Source organism: Pseudophryne corroboree, chromosome 4, assembly GCF_028390025.1.
Source record: "Pseudophryne corroboree isolate aPseCor3 chromosome 4, aPseCor3.hap2, whole genome shotgun sequence".
Taxonomy (NCBI): Eukaryota; Metazoa; Chordata; class Amphibia; order Anura; family Myobatrachidae; genus Pseudophryne; species Pseudophryne corroboree.
The window spans coordinates 192567731-192583476 of record NC_086447.1 but is presented as its reverse complement, the minus strand read 5'-3'; the positions used below and the strand labels follow the sequence as shown (position 1 = coordinate 192583476).

At 48.2% G+C, this 15746-nt stretch overlaps 1 protein-coding gene across 4 annotated transcripts in view; it reads left to right on the top strand.

The window, feature by feature from the left end:
- Positions 1 to 8951: 8951 nt before the first annotated feature.
- The window catches only part of OTOS (otospiralin), a 102408-nt gene continuing 95613 nt past the window's right edge, over positions 8952 to 15746 (top strand). For all 4 annotated transcript variants that reach the window (XM_063919553.1, XM_063919551.1, XM_063919552.1 and 1 more), the window contains exons 1-3: positions 8952 to 8974; positions 9389 to 9468; positions 10632 to 10672. The gene's annotated coding sequence lies outside the window, so the exon portion shown is untranslated. The remainder of the gene's footprint in view (positions 8975 to 9388; positions 9469 to 10631; positions 10673 to 15746) is intronic.

Below are 15746 nucleotides of genomic sequence, written 5' to 3'. Positions count from 1 at the left end.
AATCACACCGTACAACTTGTGATCTGAACCCAGTTAACAGTATGACAAACGTAAGAGCCTCTGAACAGACGGCTCACAACAATAACAACCCGATTTTTTTTGTAACAATAACTATGTACAAGTATTGCAGACAATCCGCACTTGGGATGGGTGCCCAGCATCCACTACGGACTACGAGAAATAGATTTATCGGTAAGTAAAATCTTATTTTCTCTGACGTCCTAGTGGATGCTGGGGACTCCGTCAGGACCATGGGGATTATACCAAAGCTCCCAAACGGGCGGGAGAGTGCGGATGACTCTGCAGCACCGAATGAGAGAACTCCAGGTCCTCTTTAGCCAGGGTATCAAATTTGTAGAATTTTACAAACGTGTTCTCCCCCGACCACGTAGCTGCTCGGCAGAGTTGTAATGCCGAGACCCCTCGGGCAGCCGCCCAGGATGAGCCCACCTTCCTTGTGGAATGGGCCTTGACAGATTTAGGCTGTGGCAGGCCTGCCACAGAATGTGCAAGTTGAATTGTGCTACAAATCCAACGAGCAATCGTCTGCTTAGAAGCAGGAGCACCCAGCTTGTTGGGTGCATACAGTATAAACAGCGAGTCAGATTTTCTGACTCCAGCCGTCCTTGAAATATATATTTTCAATGCCCTGACAACGTCCAGCAACTTGGAATCCTCCAAATCGCTAGTAGCCGCAGGCACCACAAAAGGCTGGTTCAGGTGAAACGCTGACACCACCTTAGGCAGAAAATGAGGATGCGTCCGCAGTTCTGCCCTGTCCGAATGGAAAATCAGATATGGGCTTTTATACGATAAAGCCGCCAATTCTGACACTCTCCTGGCTGAAGCCAGGGCCAGTAGCATGGTTACTTTCCATGTAAGATATTTCAAATCCACCGATTTGAGTGGCTCAAACCAATGGGATTTGAGAAAATCCAAAACTACATTAAGGTCCCACGGAGCCACTGGGGGCACAACCGGGGCTGTATATGTAGTACTCCTTTTACAAAAGTCTGGACTTCAGGAACTGAAGCCAATTCTTTCTGGAAGAAAATCGACAGGGCCGAAATTTGAACCTTAATGGACCCCAATTTGAGGCCCATAGACAATCCTGTTTGCAGGAAATGTAGGAATCGACCCAATTGAAATTCCTCCGTGGGGGCCTTCCTGGCCTCACACCACGCAACATATTTTCTCCAAATGCGGTGATAATGTTGTGCAGTCACCTCCTTCCTGGCTTTTACCAGTGTAGGAATGACCTCTTCCGGAATGCCTTTTTCCCTTAGAATTCGGCGTTCAACCGCCATGCCGTCAAACACAGCCGCGGTAAGTCTTGGAATAGACACGGTCCCTGCTGAAGCAGGTCCCGTCTTAGAGGTAGAGGCCACGGATCTTCCGTGAGCATCTCCTGAAGTTCCGGGTACCAAGTTCTTCTTGGCCAATCCGGAGCCACGAGTATCGTTCTTACTCCCCTTTGCCGTATAATTCTCAGTACTTTTGGTATGAGAGGCAGAGGAGGAAACACATACACTGACTGGAACACCCACGGTGTTACCAGAGCGTCCACAGCTATTGCCTGAGGGTCTCTTGACCTGGCGCAATACCTGTCCAGTTTTTTGTTGAGGCGAGACGCCATCATGTCCACCTTTGGTTTTTCCCAACGGTTCACAATCATGTGGAAAACTTCTGGATGAAGTCCCCACTCTCCCGGGTGTAGATCGTGTCTGCTGAGGAAGTCTGCTTCCCAGTTGTCCACTCCCGGAATGAACACTGCTGACAGTGCTATCACATGATCTTCCGCCCAGCGAAGAATCCTTGCAGCTTCTGCCATTGCTCTCCTGCTTCTTGTGCCGCCCTGTCTGTTTACGTGGGCGACTGCCGTGATGTTGTCCGACTGGATCAACACTGGCTGACCCTGAAGCAGGGGTTTTGCCAGGCTTAGAGCATTGTAAATCGCTCTTAGCTCCAGTATATTTATGTGAAGAGACATCTCCAGGCTTGACCATACTCCCTGGAAGTTTCTTCCCTGTGTGACCGCTCCCCAGCCTCTCAGACTGGCATCCGTGGTCACCAGGACCCAGTCCTGTATGCCGAATCTGCGGCCCTCTAACAGATGAGCACTTTGCAACCACCACAGAAGAGACACTCTTGTCCGTGGCGATAAGGTTATCCGCTGATGCATCTGCAGATGTGATCCGGACCATTTGTCCAGCAGATCCCACTGAAAAGTTCTTGCGTGGAATCTGCCGAATGGAATCGCTTCGTAAGAAGCCACCATCTTTCCCAGGACTCTTGTGCATTGATGCACAGACACTTTCCCTGGTTTTAGGAGGTTCCTGACAAGTTCGGATAACTCCCTGGCTTTCTCCTCCGGAAGAAACACCTTTTTCTGAACCGTGTCCAGAATCATTCCCAGGAACAGCAGACGTGTCGTCGGGGTCAATTGAGATTTTGGAAAATTCAGAATCCACCCGTGCTGTTGCAGCACTACTTGGGTTAGTGCTACTACGTCCCCCAGCTGTTCCCTGGACCTTGCCCTTATCAGGAGATCGTCCAAGTAAGGGATAATTAATACGCCTTTTCTTCGCAGAAGAAACATCATTTCGGCCATTACCTTGGTAAAGACCCGAGGTGCCGTGGACAATCCAAACGGCAGCGTCTGAAACTGATAATGACAGTTTTGCACCACGAACCTGAGGTACCCTTGATGTGAAGGGCAAATTGGGACATGCAGGTAAGCATCCTTGATGTCCAGGGACACCATAAAGTCCCCTTCTTCCAGATTCGCTATCACTGCTCTGAGTGACTCCATCTTGAACTTGAATTTTTGTATGTACAGGTTCAAAGATTTCAGATTTAGAATAGGTCTTACCGAGCCGTCCGGCTTCGGTACCACAAATAGTGTGGAATAATACCCCTTTCCCTGTTGTAGGAGGGGTACCTTGACTATCACCTGCTGAGAATACAGCTTGTGAATGGCTTCCAATACCGTCGCCCTGTCTGAGGGAGACGTTGGCAGAGCAGACTTTAGGAACCGGCGAGGGGGAGACTTCTCGAATTCTAACCTGTAACCCTGTGATACTATCTGCAGGATCCAGGGGTCCACCTGTGAGTGAGCCCACTGTGCGCTGAAATTCTTGAGTCGACCCCCCACCGCCCCTGAGTCCGCTTGTAAAGCCCCAACGTCATGCTGAGGGCTTTGCAGAAGCCGGGGGGGGGCTTCTGCTCCTGGGAAGAAGCTGCTTGGTGCACTCTTACCCTTACCTTTGCCTCGGGGCAAATATGACTGTCCTTTCGCCCGCTTGTTCCTATAGGAACGAAAGGACTGCGGCTGAAAAGACGGTGTCTTTTTCTGTTGGGAGGGGACCTGAGGTAAAAAAGGTGGATTTCCCGGCTGTTGCCGTGGCCACCAAATCCGATAGACCGACCCCAAATAATTCCTCCCCCTTATACGGCAATACTTCCATATGCCGTTTGGAATCCGCATCACCTGACCATTGTCGCGTCCATAAACTTCTTCTGGCAGATATGGACATCGCACTTACTCTCGATGCCAGAGTGCAAATATCCCTCTGAGCATCTCGCATATAAAGAAAAGCATCCTTTAATTGCTCTAAAGTCAATAAAATACTGTCCCTATCCAGGGTATCAATATTTTCAGTCAGGGAATCCGACCAAACCACCCCAGCACTGCACATCCATGCAGAGGCGATGGCTGGTCGCAGTATAACACCAGTATGAGTGTATATACTTTTCAGGGTAGTTTCCAGCCTCCTATCCGCTGGATCCTTGAGGGCGGCCGTTTCAGGAGACGGTAACGCCACTTGTTTAGATAAGCATGTGAGCGCCTTATCCACCCTAGGGGGTGTTTCCCAGCGCGCCCTAACCTCTGGCGGGAAAGGATATAATGCCAATAACTTCTTTGAAATTAGCAGTTTTCTATCGGGGTTAACCCACGCTCCATCACACACTTCATTCAATTCGTCTGATTCAGGAAAAACTACAGGTAGTTTTTTCAGACCCCACATAATACCCCTTTTTGTGGTACATGCAGTATCAGAGATATGCAAAGCCTCCTTCATTGCCGTGATCATATAACGTGTGGCCCTACTGGAAAATACGTTTGTTTCTTCACCGTCGACACTAGATTCGGTGTCCGTGTCTGGGTCTGTGTCGACCGACTGAGGTAAAGGGCGTTTTACAGCCCCTGACGGTGTCTGAGACGCCTGTACAGGTACTAACTGGTTTGCCGGCCGTCTCATGTCGTCAACTGATTTTTGTAATGTGCTGACATTATCACGTAATTCCATAAACAAAGCCATCCATTCCGGTGTCGACTCCCTAGGGGGTGACATCACCATTACCGGCAATTGCTCCGCCTCCACACCAACATCGTCCTCATACATGTCGACACACACGTACCGACACACAGCAGACACACAGGGAATGCTCTTATCGAAGACAGGACCCCACTAGCCCTTTGGGGAGACAGAGGGAGAGTTTGCCAGCACACACCCAAGCGCTATAAATATATAGGAACAACCCTATAGAAGTGTTGTCTCCCTTATAGCAGCTTAATATATATCAAAAAATGCCAAAAAAGTGCCCCCCCCTCTCTGTTTTACCCTGTTTCTGTAGTGCAGTGCAGGGGAGAGTCCTGGGAGCCTTCCTCGCAGCGGAGCTGAGCAGGAAAATGGTGCTGTGTGCTGAGGAGATAGGCCCCGCCCCCTATTTCGGCGGGCTCTTCTCCGGAGTTTGTGAGACCTGGCAGGGGTTAAATACATCCATATAGCCCCAGAGGCTATATGTGATGTATTTTTTAGCCAGTATAGGTATTTCATTGCTGCCCAGGGCGCCCCCCCCAGCGCCCTGCACCCTCAGTGACCGCTGGTGTGAAGTGTGCTGACAACAATGGCGCACAGCTGCAGTGCTGTGCGCTACCTCATGAAGACTGAAAAGTCTTCTGCCGCCGGTTTTTGGACCTCTTCACTTTTCGGCATCTGCAAGGGGGTCGGCGGCGCGGCTCCGGGACCGGACTCCATGGCTGGGCCTGTGTTCGATCCCTCTGGAGCTAATGGTGTCCAGTAGCCTAAGAAGCCAATCCATCCTGCACGCAGGTGAGTTCACTTCTTCTCCCCTAAGTCCCTCGTTGCAGTGAGCCTGTTGCCAGCAGGACTCACTGAAAATAAAAAACCTAAAAACTTTTTCTAAGCAGCTCTTTAGGAGAGCCACCTAGATTGCACCCTGCTCGGACGGGCACAAAAACCTAACTGGGGCTTGGAGGAGGGTCATAGGGGGAGGAGCCAGTGCACACCACCTGATCCTAAAGCTTTATTTTTGTGCCCTGTCTCCTGCGGAGCCGCTAATCCCCATGGTCCTGACGGAGTCCCCAGCATCCACTAGGACGTCAGAGAAATCAGATTTAAGGGAGGCAGGGGGGTTGGCACAGGGGGAACAAGCGTTGTCACCCTGTGTATGACCCACTGTCCTACTGTTCTGTGAATATGTCCCACTGTCATCCCAAGTGCATTACCCAATGTTACCCTGTGTATACGTGCCACTGTCATCCTGTGTATGCCCTTATGTCACCGTGGTTATGTCCCTGTCACCCTGTATATATGCCCCTCTGTCACCCTGTGTATGCTCCTTTGTCACCCTGTATGTCCCTGTCATACTGTGTATGCGCCTTTGTCACCATGTGTATGTCCCTGTCACCCTGTGTATGCAATTTTGTCACCATGGTTATGTCTCTGTCACCCTGTGTATGCTCCTTTGTCACCCTGTGTATGCTCCTTTGTCACCCTGTGTATGTGCCTTTGTCACCATGTGTAAAAGGTGGACGCTGTCTGCCGTAATGTGTAAAAAGGTGATTCTGTCTGCCGTAAGGTGTAAAAGGGGCTCTACCTGGTGTAGCGGAGTTACTGTGCGGCATATTTGAATAATGGAGACTACTGTGCACCGTTATATGAATTGGTATAATTTTGTGTATTATTATTTAAAATTAAAAATATTACATTAAAACTTAACAAGCAGTGTCTTTTGTGTGAATGAAATCAATATTTGGTACTTTAATGATATATAGTGCACATATATGTACATGATTAGTTTGGGGTACAGTATCTGTAAAATCACCTTTGCACCACATCAGCATACAAAAAACACATGTGAACATGCTAGCGGGTAATATGTATTTGGGGTGAAGTAGCAAAATCACCTTTCCACCACATCAGCATAGAAAAACCACATGAGATGACACTAGCGGGTAATATGCATTTGGGGTACAGTAGCAAAATCACATTTGAAAAACATCAGCATAGAATATAACACATGGGACACTAGCACATTTGGGGTACAGTATCTGCATATTTGCACCACAAAAGAAAGGTGGACAGTAGCACTATATAGGGTGTGTCAGTACTGCATAATAAAACATTGGTGGTCAGTGTATGTGTACAAACAGATCGGAGTCTGCAGGGGCTAAAAACATCCTCTCTAGGCATCAACAAACATTGGTGGACAGTGTGCATTGCTGAACAGCAATTATACATACTAGATGCTGTGCACTCCTCTCCTGCCATCAGCGGAGCTGCAAAATAGCGGATGGGAGTGTCCAGGAAAATGCCACTCAAATGACGCTGATCGAATGTTCCAGAGATCGATGCATTGTATATGCATAAAATAAAGGGCCTAATTCAGACCTGATCATAGATGGCGAAAAAACACAAATCTACACGCGGGGGAACATCCAGCACAGTGCAAGTCCGCCCCGCATGCCGGATCCAGCTCCCCCTGCAGACATGCGAAAGCATCGCAGGGCATCAATGCTTTCGCACCTGCCGAGTAGCCCTCTGCCTACGCAACCTAGCTGCGAAGGCAGCCTGCTACCCGCCATGTTTTTGGTCGCAGCGGCTGTGTGTGACATCAAATAGTTGCCGCAACCCACCCCGGAAATGGTCCAGACATGCCTCCGTTGTCCGGGCTGCGCCCCCCAACCCCACCACAATGCCGTCCCAATGCCGCTGACACGCCCCCGACCGACTCTGCCGGTCAATCAGGCAGAGGCGATTGCACAAGTGAGATGCCATCACGTCTCACTGTGTACACGCACAGTGCGACTTCGGCGCGTGCGCACACTTCACCAGACTTCAATCTGCGAACGCTGCAGCTGCAGCGTCCAGTTCTGTATTAGGCCCAAGGTACGATGTGCATACGATTACGACGGATAATATGGGCTGCACATATGATCTGAGGATGCGACATTCAACCCACGGGGCTGCACATCGCATCGTAATCGTACCTAAAACATGCACAACGTGCGCAAGATGCATCGAATAATGCAGCAAAATTTTACATTTGTACGTGATATTGACCTAGGGGGTAACTCCAAGTTGATCGCAGCAGGAATTTTGTTAGCAGTTGGGCAAAACCATGGGGGTAATTCCAAGTTGATCACAGCAGGAATTTTTTTTAGCAGTTGGGCAAAACCATGTGCACTGCAGGGGAGGCAGATTTAACATGTGCAGAGAGAGTTAGATTTGGGTGTGGTGTGTTCAATCTACAATCTAATTAGCAGTGTAAAAATAAAGCAGCCAGTATTTACCCTGCACAGAAACAAAACAACCCACCCAAATCTAACTCTCTCTGCACGTTATATCTGCCTCCCCTGCAGTGCACATGGTTTTGCCCAATTGCTATCAAAAATCCTGCTGCAATCAACTTGGAATTACCCCCATGGCTTTGCCCAACTGCTAACAAAATTCCTGCTGCGATCAACTTGGAATTACCCCCCTAGTGTATGGCCAGCTTACGGGAGCTCATTCTGCACATACCTTCCTACAGTTCACATAAGCTGTTTTACTGGCATTGTGCTGTATTTTTAAATGTTGATTGGGGTTGTGTGCTCTATTTAGAATCCCCTTTTAAATAAATGGGTCCTAGAAATGAATTGGCCATTGATGTGAGTTGCACAGCAATGGTGTTTTTATTTCTCCCTATATCAATTTGTATCTATTGATTACAACAGCGAGTACCCTGCCCGCCAATAACAAGTGGCCTGCATGGGAAAACGTTGTGACTGGCTCAAGCCCTAGATGCAGAGCCGGCCTTAGGTATAGGCAAACTAGGCAAATGCCTAGGGCATTTGGTATGCTTAGGGGCACCAGCAGGTTCTGCTGATTAAAATGATATGCGGCATGCCTATATTCTGTGTGTGACTGCGGCTGTATCTGCATACGAAATGCTACGTTGCAGTGTATTCCTGGAAATCACTGCAATGTAGCATTTCGTATGCAGATACAGCCGCAGTCGCACACAGAATATAGGCATGCTGCATATCATTTTAATCAGCAGAAGCTGCTTGTGCATCCTAGCCACATAATAATGCAAATAAGATGCATTTTCATAAACAAAAGGCGCCCGATGTTAGCAGAGCTGCCAGCTGACTCATGCCAGGCATCTCCTGCAGAACTAGCGGCGGTGCTAGGGGGCACCAGCCAAAATCTTGCCTAGGGCATCATGTTGGTTAGGGCCGGCACTGCCTAGATGCCTCCTTTTCTGGTGATGAACCCCTAACCCCTGGTGCTTTTTACCGTCACAGACAGAGATGGAGGTGGCATACTTGGCTCCTCAGACTGGGAGTGTGGAGCTTGTCTGTTCCATGGCTGTCCCTAGTGTTAGTATGCCTCCCAACTGTCCTAGTTTTGACAAGATATTTCTGATTTATGTTCTTCAAAAGGGCTGGGGTTTCATCCAACAGTGGGCAGAAATGGCAAGTTTGAGGCAGTGTTATGGTGTATTTAGGCTGGTGCTTGTTTTGCCCCAATTTTCCATGTGCAAACCTTGGGGTATATACTGTACTGTAGTGATGTAGCTGTGTGATATGCAGGTACTGTAGATCATTAACACATCAGAAACAGATATTCTGGCCAATACTAAAAGGAGCACATTGCAGATAAAGAGACAACTGCAGAGCAGGGTAAGCACAGTGAATAAGCAACCATTCCCTCTCCTCTGGTATATTATATCATTTATATTTCCATGGGAAAGCACAGTTACTTACATTCTCTTACTTTCATAAACGATATGCAAAGCCCTTTAGTTCCATTTTAAAGAACCCTGGGAAATGTTTCAACACAATGTGGGGCTCATATATCTATCATTTGTTTATCCTGATCTACTATCTACATAAACATTTGCACTGGTTTGCCCTAAATGTGTAACAATAGCTCTCCATCCCTTTACATAATATAATGTCCTGGAATAATAACATAATACACTTCACTACCTTTTATTTCTCCCTTCCATTGTCTAGATTGCCTGTCTGCTTTTGTTTGATACATTCTTTTCTCTTTACATATTTGCTCAACCTGGGCCCGAATGATCACCATAGGTGGTGACGTCTCTCCCATAGTTCCGAGGAGCAGATGGCCAGATGGACGGCAGCAGTCGGACACAAGAGCAGGGCTTAAGGTAAGTATTGTGAGGTTTTTGTGTGTGTGTTTGTGTAAGCGGCGCTACTACAGGAGGCAATACTACAAGGGGGCATAACTACGGGGGCAATACCACATGGGGCATAACTACTGGGGCAGTACTACATGGGAGCATAACTATGGGGGCATTACTACTAGGGGCAATACTACTGCAGGCATAACTATGGGGGCATTACTACTGGAGGCATAGCTCATAACTGCTGGGGGCAATACTACATGGGGCATAACTATGGGGGCAATACTACTAGTGCATTACTACTGGGGGCATAACTACGGGGGCATTACCACTGGGGTCAATACCACTGGGGGAAATACTACATGGGGGCATAACTATGGGAGCAAATCTACATGGGGCATAACTACAGGGGCATTACTACATGGAGGCATAACTATGGGAGCAAATCTACAGGAGGCAATACTATTGGGGGCAATACTACATGGGGCATACTATGGGGCATTACTACTGGGGGCATTACTACACAAGGTCAATACTACAGGGGATATTACTACTGGGGGCACTACTACAGGGGGCAATACTACACAGGGGCATTACTACTGGGGCACTAATAATGATGGCATTATATAGGGGGCACTTCATAAGGGGCATTACTCCTGAGGACATAAGGGGCACTACTACTGGTGGCACTGTATAAGGGTCACCACTACTATGGGCTCTACATAAGGGGCACTACCACTACAGTAGGCATTGCATAAGGGGCACTACTACTGTGGGCATGGTATAAGGGGCACTACTGCTGTGGGCATTATGTGTATCAGGGGTGCTACTACGGTGGGCTTTGTGTATATGATGTGTGTTATAACATGAATAAGGAACACTACTATGTGGTGTAATGTGAATAAGATTATGCTATTGTGTGGCATAATTTGAATTGGGGATACTATTGCGTGACCATGCCCCTTTATTTTTGAGACCATGCCCCCTTTTTTTCCGCAGCGTGCATGCGATCCCTTTATTAAAATTGGCGCCAGGGGTGGTGGTGGGGGGATGTGGGGGGAGTTCCACCACCTCTCTAGGACCACTTTAAGCACTGTGTCTACACCATCACAGAGAAATTGTTTGCCCTTCTACTATGGCTGCATCTTCTATTGGCTTTGAACAATTCCTCTCCTCTTCTGTTACAGTAATGCAAGATGAAGTAGCACTACCAGTGACGTGCAGTGGGGTGAGGCAGAGCCTTTCCTGTCACACTAACGTTTGTGACAGAGTTTTGACTGTATAAAGTATATGAAAAATACTAATAATTTGTTTGAAATATCTTCTTTGCATTATTCTAATCATTTTTATAGCCAAAACTCTGGAGTAAAAAGTCTCTGGCAGGGGAGGCAGTGCCTCACCTATCTAACTTCTCCGCACATCTCTGATCAAAACTCACCAAATTTCCTGGAGTTTATACTGCTGCACCTGTGTATAATGACGAGATGTACCCTTTGGCTCATATATTGCATGCAAATCTGGCTCTGGTGCTAGCCAGTGCCACTTGAGCCATTTAGCTTACCACACGTCCCGGAGCACCACCCTCCCAACATGGGGTATGATAAACCGCATGATAGTCACATAAATCAGATTATAAACTGAACGGCTATCAGACCAAACTGACACTAACAAATGAAAGTTAGAAAGATTACAAAGATTTTATACAAGACAGAAAATAAGACAAATTGAAAGCAAGACAAATTCATCTACATACAAGTAACCTAAAATAACAATTAGTTATTTTGGGCTGTCTCTGTATGAAGGAAAAGATACATTTAAAATGCTACATTTTTTAGAGCAATATTCAAAACACACAGGCTCTTTAGCCTTTATAGAACTATAAGTGCCAGCAAGCTTTGTTACTTTGAAGTGGTTATAGTAAAGAGCCACAGGTTGCGAGCCTATGTTGGAGGTATGTTGCAAGTTTGAGGCAACCAGGCAGAAAGGAGACAAGATGAGTTGGCGTTGCCAGCGGTTCCGCGCTATTATCGGCGGTTCCACGTCATTGCAATAGAAACTCAAACAGTAAATAGTGGTTCCTGATGTTTTGGCGCTACAACACCATAAAAGTCACAAGTGGAATTATCCCCCCAACATGGAGATGGGATCTAGTACGATATCCCAGCCGACGAGATGCCGGCGGCAGATTACTGACGCCAGCATCACGATAGTGTAAATCCAGACAAGGGGAGGTAAGACTGCTCCCCCTACCCCCTAACCCTAACACTCTCTTTCCACAGCCTAACCTTAACCCCCCCCCCCCCCCCGACCCCCACAACCTGACCATAACGCCCTTGGCGGTGCCTAAACTAAATCCCCCACCCCCCAGGCCTAACCTGCCTGCTATTCTTATGCTCGGGATGCCGGCTGACAGGATTCCGGTGTCTGTCTCCTGACCCTGTTGTGATTTCAGTGTCGGCATTCTGGCAACTGTTGGGATTCCCACGTCGGCATTTTGACTGCTGGGATCCCGACAGTCAGCATCTTGACCACATCCCCATGCTTGTGTATCTAATCATGATTTCCAGTGGTGGCTGTATGAAAAGAAAAAAACAGTATATAGGGGGTCATTCCGAGTTGATCGCTCGCTAGCTAGTTTTAGCAGCCATGCAAACGCTATGCCGCCGCCCACTGGGAGTGTATTTTAGCTTAGCAGAAGTGCGAACGGTTGTAACACAGAGCGCCTGCAAACATTTTTTGTGCAGTTTCAGAGTAGCTCAAAACCTACTCAGCACTTGCGATCACTTCAGACTATTCAGTTCCGGATTTGACGTCACAAACCCGCCCAGCATTCGCCCATCCATGCCTGCGTTTTTCCTGGCACGCCTGCGTTTTTCCGAACACTCCCTGAAAATGGTCAGTTGCCACCCAGAAACGCCCACTTCATGTCAATCATTCTGCGGCAAGCAGTGCAACTGAAATGCATCGCTAAACCCTGTGCAAAACTACATCGTTCGTTGTGCCCGTACGTCACATGCACAGAACTGCCGTTTTTTTAGCCTGATCGCTGTGCTGCGAACAAATTCAGCTAGCGATCAACTCGGAATGACCCCTATAGTGTGTATAGTGTAACTCTATATAAAGTGATGAAGAGACAAGTATTTTTCTCTCTATGGGGATTATTTACTAAACCTTGGAGAGAGATAAAGTAGGTGGAGATAAAGTATCAACTAATCAGCTCCTCACTGCCATTTTCTCACTTTGGGCGGTATTCAAATGATTTATCACGCTCAATCTCCTTTCTAAAGTGATCCCCGTTATAGCGTATATCGCGCCGATAGTAATCAGGTTTAGCTGCATAAAGGGTTGGGAGCCCTCGCTACCCTAGGGGTAGCGAGCTGAGATGATTATACCATGCCCGTCAGCAGAAACAGAATGGGTGTGGATGTGGTGAAAAGAATTGAATACTGCCCTTTGTCTCTCTCCACTTTATCTCTCACCAAGGCTTAGTAAACAGTAGAGATGTGATTCTCCAAAAATCCGATTCCACCCAAACTTTGTGGATCAGAATCGAACCAAAGCCTGATCTGTCCTTACCAATTTCGGTAAAAACTGATAATTGATATAAACATAAATAAAAGCATCAAAAAACAAAATCCCCACAGAGAAAAAGGTGGCTGCCTACTAGACACAGGTGTGCCGGAATCCCGGCCGCCAGAATTCCAACAGGGGGGTGAGCGCAATGAAGACCCTTGCACGCTTGCTGCGCTCGCCACGCTGCAGGCTCGGTGGCTCACTGCGCTCACCACAGGTTCTATGCCCCCTCCATGGGTGTCGTGGACACCCAGTATAGGGAATAGCTGTGGTGCCGCTGCCAGCATTCTGGTGGTCGGGATTCCTGTGTCGGGATTTTGACAGCTGGGATTTCGACCGCTGGGATTCCGACTACATCCCCGAGAAACACCCCACACACTGCACCCATTTTTTCTATATTTATCTCTCCGAAATCCCACGACAGTGGCAGAGACAGTGACTCTGAGCACTAATTGGCACTAAGGGCTCCGATAAAATTTAGTGGCCTCTATTTTTCTGTCATTTTGTGCATGCGCAGTAGGGAAAATCATTGGGAAAAAGCTGAGGCGGCCATTTCCACTGTGATTTTCCCACTGCTGCCTGCCAGAGTGGAGGGGGCCCTAAAAACTACACATGGACCCCCCTCCGCTTTGAATATGCCCCTGTTCCCCACATACTGTATTGAGCGTAAAAACACACACATTCAAGTGAATCCCAGGTAACAAAGGATCCTCTCCGTGGTCACAACAGATGTAATTAGCGGTGTAAGGTAAATCACTGATTACATCCACCATGTCTTTACTTTCTTTTCCAATTTCCCCTATTGGCTGCATGAATTGCACCTCGTAATGAGAAAGACAAAAATATTAGGAATAGTACAATACACAATTTCAATGTGAAGAATAAAGAAAGGAGAGTCATTGCATTGTACTTTGGGAGTTATTCCGATCTGATCGCTGCTGTGCGTTTTCGCACAGTGGGTGATCAGATCCGAAATGCGCATGCGTCTGAGCAGCAATGCGTAGGCATGTCGGACAGCTACAATGGGGATCGCCCATCAGCGACGGGATGGTGCGAAGGATCCATTCACATGGGCGTTCGCAAGGTGATTGACAGGAAGAGGCCATTTGTGGGTGGCAACTGACCGTTTTCCAGGAGTGTCCGGGAAAACACAGGCAGGCTCAAGCGTTTTCAGGGAGGGTGTCTGACGTCAGCTCCGGCCCCGATCAGCAGGATTCAATCGCACTGGAAGAGTAAGTCCTGGGCTGCGCAGAGACTGCACAAACAGCTCAGCTACACATGTGATCGCACACTTGCACAGCTAAAATGTACTCCCCCTGTAGGCGGTGACTGTCTGATTGCAGGACAGCAAAAAATGCTGCCCATCGATCAGAGCTGAATGACCCCCTAAGCAGTAGCGGATCTTGCCACGGGCAAGCAGTACTTTTGCCCGGGGCGCCGCCTTCCGGAGGGCGCAGGGCGCCCTCCGGAGGGCGCCGCACCAGGGCAAGATCCGCTGCTGGTGTGTGCCCGCTGCCCGCTGCCCCCGGCTGTTACCGCTGGGAAGGGAAACTAGACGCGTACGCGTCTAGTTTCCCTTCCTGGAGAGGTCCTTTACTGTGCGGTGCGCGATGACGTCATCGCGCACCGCACAGCAAAGGTCCTCTCCACGAAGGGAACTAGACGCTACGCGTCTAGTTTCCCTTCGTGGAGAGGACCTTTGCTGTGCGGTGCGCGATGACGTCATCGCGCACCGCACATCAAGTCAGCTGTACAGGGGGCGTAAATGACCACGCCCCCTGTACAAAGCCACGCCCCCTAAAGCCGCCCGGGGCGCCACAAGCCCCGGAGCCGGCCTTGCCCCTAAGTACCTTAGTCACAAATGCTATAAGCCCTGGTATTGATAATGTACTTGCTGTATCTGTATATTTGTTTTGTTTTTATACCCCAAAATTATAAAAGCATTATAATTCAAATAATGGCCACATGGTGGCAGTGACGGATAAAGACAGTACTTACTGTATCACACACAAGTACAGTATGTGCCTTAATACTGTTTATTAATATACAGTAGCAATGTGCTTCAGATTATGGTGCTGCAATACAAAAACGAGCATACTGTTCTGTTAGGACAGGCAGTAGGGGGTGGTCTTCTGTTTGTACTATTTGCTTTATGAGAAACACCGCAATATAGGGCCTAATTCAGACCAGATCGCTGTTGTGCGAAATCGCAAAGCAGTCGATTATCAAACAACTGCGCATGTGTACGGGTCGTAATGTGCAGGCGCGAGGTCAGACTGTGAAAAAATCCTGAGTCGTTTTTGATCACTAGGCGTACGCAGATTGATTGACAGGAAGCGAACGTTTGGGAGTGGTAACTAGCCGTTTTCTGGGAGTATCAGGAAAAACGCAGACGTTCCCAAGCGTTTTCAGGGAGGGCATGTGATGTCCGATCAGCCTGTTTTTTCGCACTGTAGGAGTAGGTCCTGGGCTACACACAGACTGGAAAAATCATTAGATGGTGAGTGAGTTGCGAACGGATTTGTAGCTGACTGCCATTTGCAAAACGTTTTGCAAGGCGTACGCAAACTCGCACGGGGCAGGTATTCACAGTGTCTGGGCAGTGACTATCTGATCGCAAACCTCTGCAAATTCGCAGAGGTGCGATCAGGTCTGAATTAGGCCTATAGTTCCCAGCACCCTTGCCATGTGCACACTTCTAGTGCTTGGCTTATGGTGTGGTCTTCAGT